The sequence below is a fragment of the Lepidochelys kempii genome, chromosome 20, assembly GCF_965140285.1.
Source record: "Lepidochelys kempii isolate rLepKem1 chromosome 20, rLepKem1.hap1, whole genome shotgun sequence".
In the NCBI taxonomy this organism is placed as follows: domain Eukaryota; kingdom Metazoa; phylum Chordata; order Testudines; family Cheloniidae; genus Lepidochelys; species Lepidochelys kempii.
Genome location: NC_136399.1, coordinates 13412165 through 13417956, shown reverse-complemented (window position 1 = coordinate 13417956; position 5792 = coordinate 13412165). Strand labels below are relative to the sequence as shown.

Below are 5792 nucleotides of genomic sequence, written 5' to 3'. Positions count from 1 at the left end.
TTATTTATCTCCCTCCTTCCCTGGCCCTCACAACCAGAGTCGACGCGAAGCTCAGCCCCGATCCAGGAATCCTCCAGCCTTGGTCATTACCCAGCAGCGGAGAAGACAGCAGGATCAGGGACTAGAGGGATGGCCCCAAGCCTCAGCAAAACTCCTCCACTCACGACAGAGATAGGGGGTTTGAGCTGATTGCTCTCGACTTCAAACCAGGAGGCAGAATTTCCATCCAACAGCTCCTCTGCCCTGCAGCAGCCCCAGAGCGTGGCTGTCAACTCACAGACAGGTGCGCGACTCTTCAGGACCAGCCAGTCACATCCATGCACATTCCCAAGCGGGAAAGACCCAGGGACTTGGAAATGGTCTCTTCTCTCCCACCTCTCTCTGGAGAGTTGGCTTTCCTGGTGGCGGAAATGGAGCTGGAGTGGGGGAGTCTGGTTACTTACGCAGCCAGCCAAGTCAGGTTCACTTCCTGGAGGGTGAGGGGAGGACAGATTCTGCATCAGAACTGATGGTACAATGGCCAGTGGAAGGGGAAACACCCACACAGCAGGGCTTAAAACAGCGCCCTGGGTCTCCGCTCCTCTCAAATCCTTGGGCCGAAAGCAGCATGAGAGGCTCCCTCTGGCTTCACTGCCGATCCTGCTTGCATTGGAGGGCAGACCCCTAGAAAAAACACCATCCTACAAGTACATTGTCCCCCAGGCTAAGCCACTGGGGCTGCAAAGGAAATCGGGGGGCTGTGGGTGGGCTTGTGGCTCACATGAGGACTGAGTCAGAGGGGTGCAGGTCCTTAAGTCCACTGCTGGGGGCCCCACTCGCAGAGACGAACAGCAGGGGGTTGCAGCACATCAAAGGTGGCTCTCCAAGTGGCGTTCAAAGAGACCCACATTCGGAAACCCTCAGCCCTCGGAGGCACCCTGCAACAGCACCCCAGGGAGGAGATCTCGAAGCACCATGGGGTTTGACTCTCATGCCGCGCAGTCCCAGGCAGTACCAAACGTTGGCAGGGGAGGGACCCAGGACTAGTCGCCTGGAGGTTTCTTTACTTTGCCTTTCCCAAACAAGCGCTGCTGCGCTCCTTGACCTTGGGAGCGGGAAGCCACTGTTAGCGGAAACCAAAGAGAGCCGGGTAGCGCTCCGGGGGAGAAGCAAGAGGGTGGGATGGGGAAGAAGGAGGCCCTTCCTTGTGAATCTCAGTTTCCAAACAGCTGGGGTCTGCAGAGACCGGGACTCTGCAGGCGGGTGGCAGGGGGGAATCCGGAAAGGAAGCTGCTCACCATGGATGCAACGGACAAGGGGGCTACTGTGTCAGCCCCCAAAAGGTGCAGAGGAGGTGTCATAAATATAAAGGGAAGGGTAAACCCCTTTGAAATCCCTCCTGGCCAGGGGAAAGCTCCTCTCACCTGTAAAGGGTTAAGAAGCTAAAGGTAACCTCGCTGGCACCTGACCAAAATGACCAATGAGGAGACAAGATACTTTCAAAAGCTGGGAGGAGGGAGAGAAACAAAGGGTCTGTGTCTGTCTGTAGTCGTCTTGGCCAGGGACAGAACAGGAATGGAGTCTTAGAACTTTTAGTAAGTAATCTAGCTAGGTATGTGTTAGATTATGATTTCTTTAAATGGCTGAGAAAAGAATTGTGCTGAATAGAATAACTATTTCTGTCTGTGTATCTTTTTTGTAACTTAAGGTTTTGCCTAGAGGGGTTCTCTATGTTTTTGAATCTAATTACCCTGTAAGATATCTACCATCCTGATTTTACAGGGGGGATTTCTTTATTTCTATTTACTTCTATTTTTTATTAAAAGTCTTCTTGTAAAACACTGAATGCTTTTTCATTGTTCTCAGATCCAAGGGTTTGGGTCTGTGGTCACCTATGCAAATTGGTGAGGCTTTTTATCCAACATTTCCCAGGAAAGGGGGGGTGCAAGTGTTGGGAGGATTGTTCATTGTTCTTAAGATCCAAGGGTCTGGGTCTGTAGTCACCTAGGCAAATTGGTGAGGCTTTTTACCAAACCTTGTCCAGGAAGTGGGGTGCAAGGTTTTGGGAAGTATTTTGGGGGGAAGGACGCGTCCAAACAGCTCTTCCCCAGTAACCAGTATTAGTTTGGTGGTGGTAGCGGCCAGTCCAAGGATAACGGGTGTAATATTTTGTACCTTGGGGAAGTTTTGACCTAAGCTGGTAAAGATAAGCTTAGGAGGTTTTTCATGCAGGTCCCCACATCTGTACCCTAGAGTTCAGAGTGGGGGAGGAACCGTGACAGGAGGTAATGGACCAGCCGGCTGAAAAAGTGCACCCAGAGGAAGAGCTGGATCCAGAACTGGAAGTCGAAATCTGAGCCTTCCTCAATCCCACAAAGGTGGCTGGGTCTGAGCTCCATGCCGCTGCCCCCGGTGACGCAGACCTTGGCTCCTGGCCGCCGGTATTCTGATTCAGGCTGCCTTCCTTATCTACGCTGCCAGAGGCTCCCCCATGGCTGCATGGCTTCCAGCCAGACCTCTGGGACCCTTTGAGGGGCGGAAGTGGGATCTCCGGGGGAGAAATGTCTGGACAGTAGCAGGGTGGAAAGCAGCCAGCTTCACTCCTGTCGCTTCCCAGGCTCAGGGCTCAGCCTGCCCTGGTGAGGAGCGCGCTATGTATTGTTTCCAGTGCTGCTCCCACGTGCAACATGATTGGCTGCGCCTGGGTGAATGGAAGCCTTGACGTTGACCAGCCAACAAGAGCAGATCAGCTGAGCAGCTGGGCAGGAAGGTCTCCACCAGCTGCTGCATACTCAGCACTCCGGGGGTGGGTCTTGAGACAGCTCCTCCTATCTGGGGCCTGTGCTGGAGCTCCTCCCATCACTATAAGGCCTAAAAGGGGATTGATTCAAAGCCACACCCCAAGGAAGGGACTGGAGAAGGCCATCAGTGCCCGTCCTCCAGAACTGGAGCCTAAACCCCCTTCCATGGAACCCGGGGTGCTCAAGCTGTTCAGGTCAGAACAATTCCATTGCCAGCCCCGTCTGAAGGCACCAGCAGAGGGAATTAATTGGCTGATCGGGGTGGGGGTAACAGATATGTAGCTGAGTCCACACTCCCGAGGGGCTGCCCCCCCACCCCACGTGCCAATCCGACAGGCTGGCGAGAACGACGCTGAAAGGGTTAGCTTTGTGCAGGTGCAGCTTTGGCAGGACCAGGGGAATTTTCTGCCATCTCAGGTGGCAGGTCCCGCAGGCTCAGCACCAAAGGTTTAAAATATTAGTGCTCACTAAAAATCATCTGCCTGCAGCCAGCAACGAGCAGCAGCAGGAGGGACAAATGGACACAGCAGATGGCATTTTGCCCTCCTCAGCAATCGGAGCACCATGGCCTGGCCACAGATGGTGACCCCAGGGCAGTCAGCCTCATGGGGCAGCACCAGTGAGAGCCCCACTTGGTACACCCAGTCTAACTAGGAGCTTGTCTGCTCTGGCAGCCTGAAGCTCATTAGTCGTTCATTTCAGCAGTGGAATCCCTGCTCCACCCCAGAAGTGGGTGCATCAGGGAAGCATTGAATGTTTATTGCTGAACAGCCCTGTGCACCCAAGGAAGCACCACTGGGAGTACAGGCCATTTAACCCAGATAGGTTCATTTTGGTGGAGCAGGCAAGCCACCCTGCTTCAGAAGCCATCGCAGGGACTCGTGATCTTTGAACAACTGAAGCCCACCCAAGCAGTTGCAGGTATAGAACATACACATCTCGCCCCCCTTAACGCTGCTTCTGCTCCCCCAACAGCAGCCAGCTGGGTCTGTGAACACGCAGGGAAAAGGGAAGATGTAACAAATGGGGGGGGGGGGCGGGGGAGGCAAGAGACAGCATGAAATATAGATCTAGGCTCTGCACAGAATCCTCCACTCCCTAAGTTACAGCCATCTTTCTGTCACAGTTTACCAGGGGCTGTGGTGGATTCTCCAGCACAGGCAATTTTCAAAACAAGTGTGGATGCTTTTCTAAGAGATCTGCTCTAAGTCAAATGGGCAAGTCCTATGGCCTCTGCCATGCTGGAGGTCAGACTAGCCCAGTGGTTTTCAACCTTTTTTATTTGCGGACCCCTGAACAATTTCAAATGGAGATGCAGACCCCTTGGAAATCTTAGACACTGTCTGCAGACCCCCAAGAGTCTGCTGACTACAGGTTGAAAACCACCCGATGACATGACAACTGTGGTCTCGGCTGGCTTTGGAAGCTCTGGCCGATGGCCTTGTAGTAAAGGCAGGGGACTGGGATTTGGGAGATTTGGGTTCCATTCCCAGTTTGGACACCGACTTCACGCAACCTTGGGTGAGTCATTTCAACTCAGCTCCCTGACTGTAAAATGGGGCTATGAATCCCTCCATTGTGTGTCTGCTCTCTTTAGATTCAAAGCTCTTTAGGGCAGAGATTCTTTTCAGGTGTTGGAGGGCCTCGGATCGGGTTATCATGTGCTACTGTAATACAAATAATACAAATCCATCCCATTCTTAACCAAAAGGAAAGCAGGAAGCCAGCTCGGATGCTCACATCACAAACACATGCTGATGCAGGAGAGAACTGCAATCATTTTCAGCCCCAAAACTATGTATATTTACAAACGTAGGGTTGTAAAAGGGGCGAGGGCCCAGGCACGTTTGCTTCCCGCAGTCCCCATTGTCCTGGAGCGGCGAACCGCAGCCATTGGGAGCTGCAATCGGCTGAACCTGCGGACTCAGCAGGTAAAGAAACTAGCCCAGACCGCCAGGGGCTTTCCCTGAACAAGCGGCGGGCGGCCCGAGTTTGAGAACCAGTGTCCTAGACAGACCCCTCCAGACACACAATGAGGTGGATGGGGGCACAGGCAGCAGCAAAGTGCAGCAGTGTGGGGCATGGAGGGACAGGGCAGGGGTACACAGGTATGAAAGAGGCTCTAGAGCTATGGGCTCATGGGGCTGGGGGAATGCAGCTAGGCCAGCACAGAACTGCTGGGTGTCCCAGGCAGGGTGAAGTGGGGGCGGAGGGGGGGCACCCTCAGCAGCCTGTCCTCTCCACACTCACCCTGCCCGGATTCAACAGGCCTTTCTCCAGAACTGCTAAGCCCTCCTCCCTGAGGCCTGGGCACACTGCTCTCCCCAGCCCCCACGACCCCAGGCCCGGTACCTCCTAACGCAGGGCAGGTCCATATTCACCCCCCCCTTTAATCCCCCGCACTCCCCACTTCCCCCCCACACTCCTCCCCCCAGGCCCTGGTCAGTGCTCTCTCCCCCGCCCCAGCTTAGGCCCCGAACTCTCTCCATCCCTCCCAGGGCCCCGATCCCCCCGCAAGGCCTCCCATTCCCTACTCCTCCCGGGTCCTGCACTTCCCCCACTCCCCCTTGTGGCCCGGATCCTCTCTTCAGGCCCCGCGCTGTCCCCTTCCCCCTGGAGCCCCGATCCTCCCGCCAAGCCCCATGCTCTCCCCATCCCTCCACTCCCTGCTCCCCTCGGGGCCCCAATCACCCCCGCCAGACCCCGCACTCTCCCCTTTCCCCCACTCCCTGCTCCCCGATCCTCCCAGCACTCACTGCTCTCCAGCTTGCCGTCCTTCTGGGCCATCGTCACATTGACCATCCTGCTGCTGGGGCCTGGGCAGGTCCGGCTGCGGCTTCCGCTACCCCTGCTGCTCCCTCCGGCGCCTGCTGCCCGCAGGAGTCTCAGCTGGAGCCGCCGAGACCGTTATCGCCTCCCCTCAAAGAGTTCCTCAAAAACCAAATGCAGAGAGAAACTTTTCAGGATTCCGAAAGAAAATTCAGTAAAAAAAAAAAACATTTGCTTGAGGAT

At 55.1% G+C, this 5792-nt stretch overlaps 1 protein-coding gene across 1 annotated transcript in view; it reads left to right on the top strand.

The window, feature by feature from the left end:
• The window catches only part of LOC140900690 (E3 ubiquitin-protein ligase TRIM58), a 496272-nt gene that overhangs the window by 401494 nt on the left and 88986 nt on the right, over positions 1 to 5792 (top strand). The window lies entirely within an intron of this gene.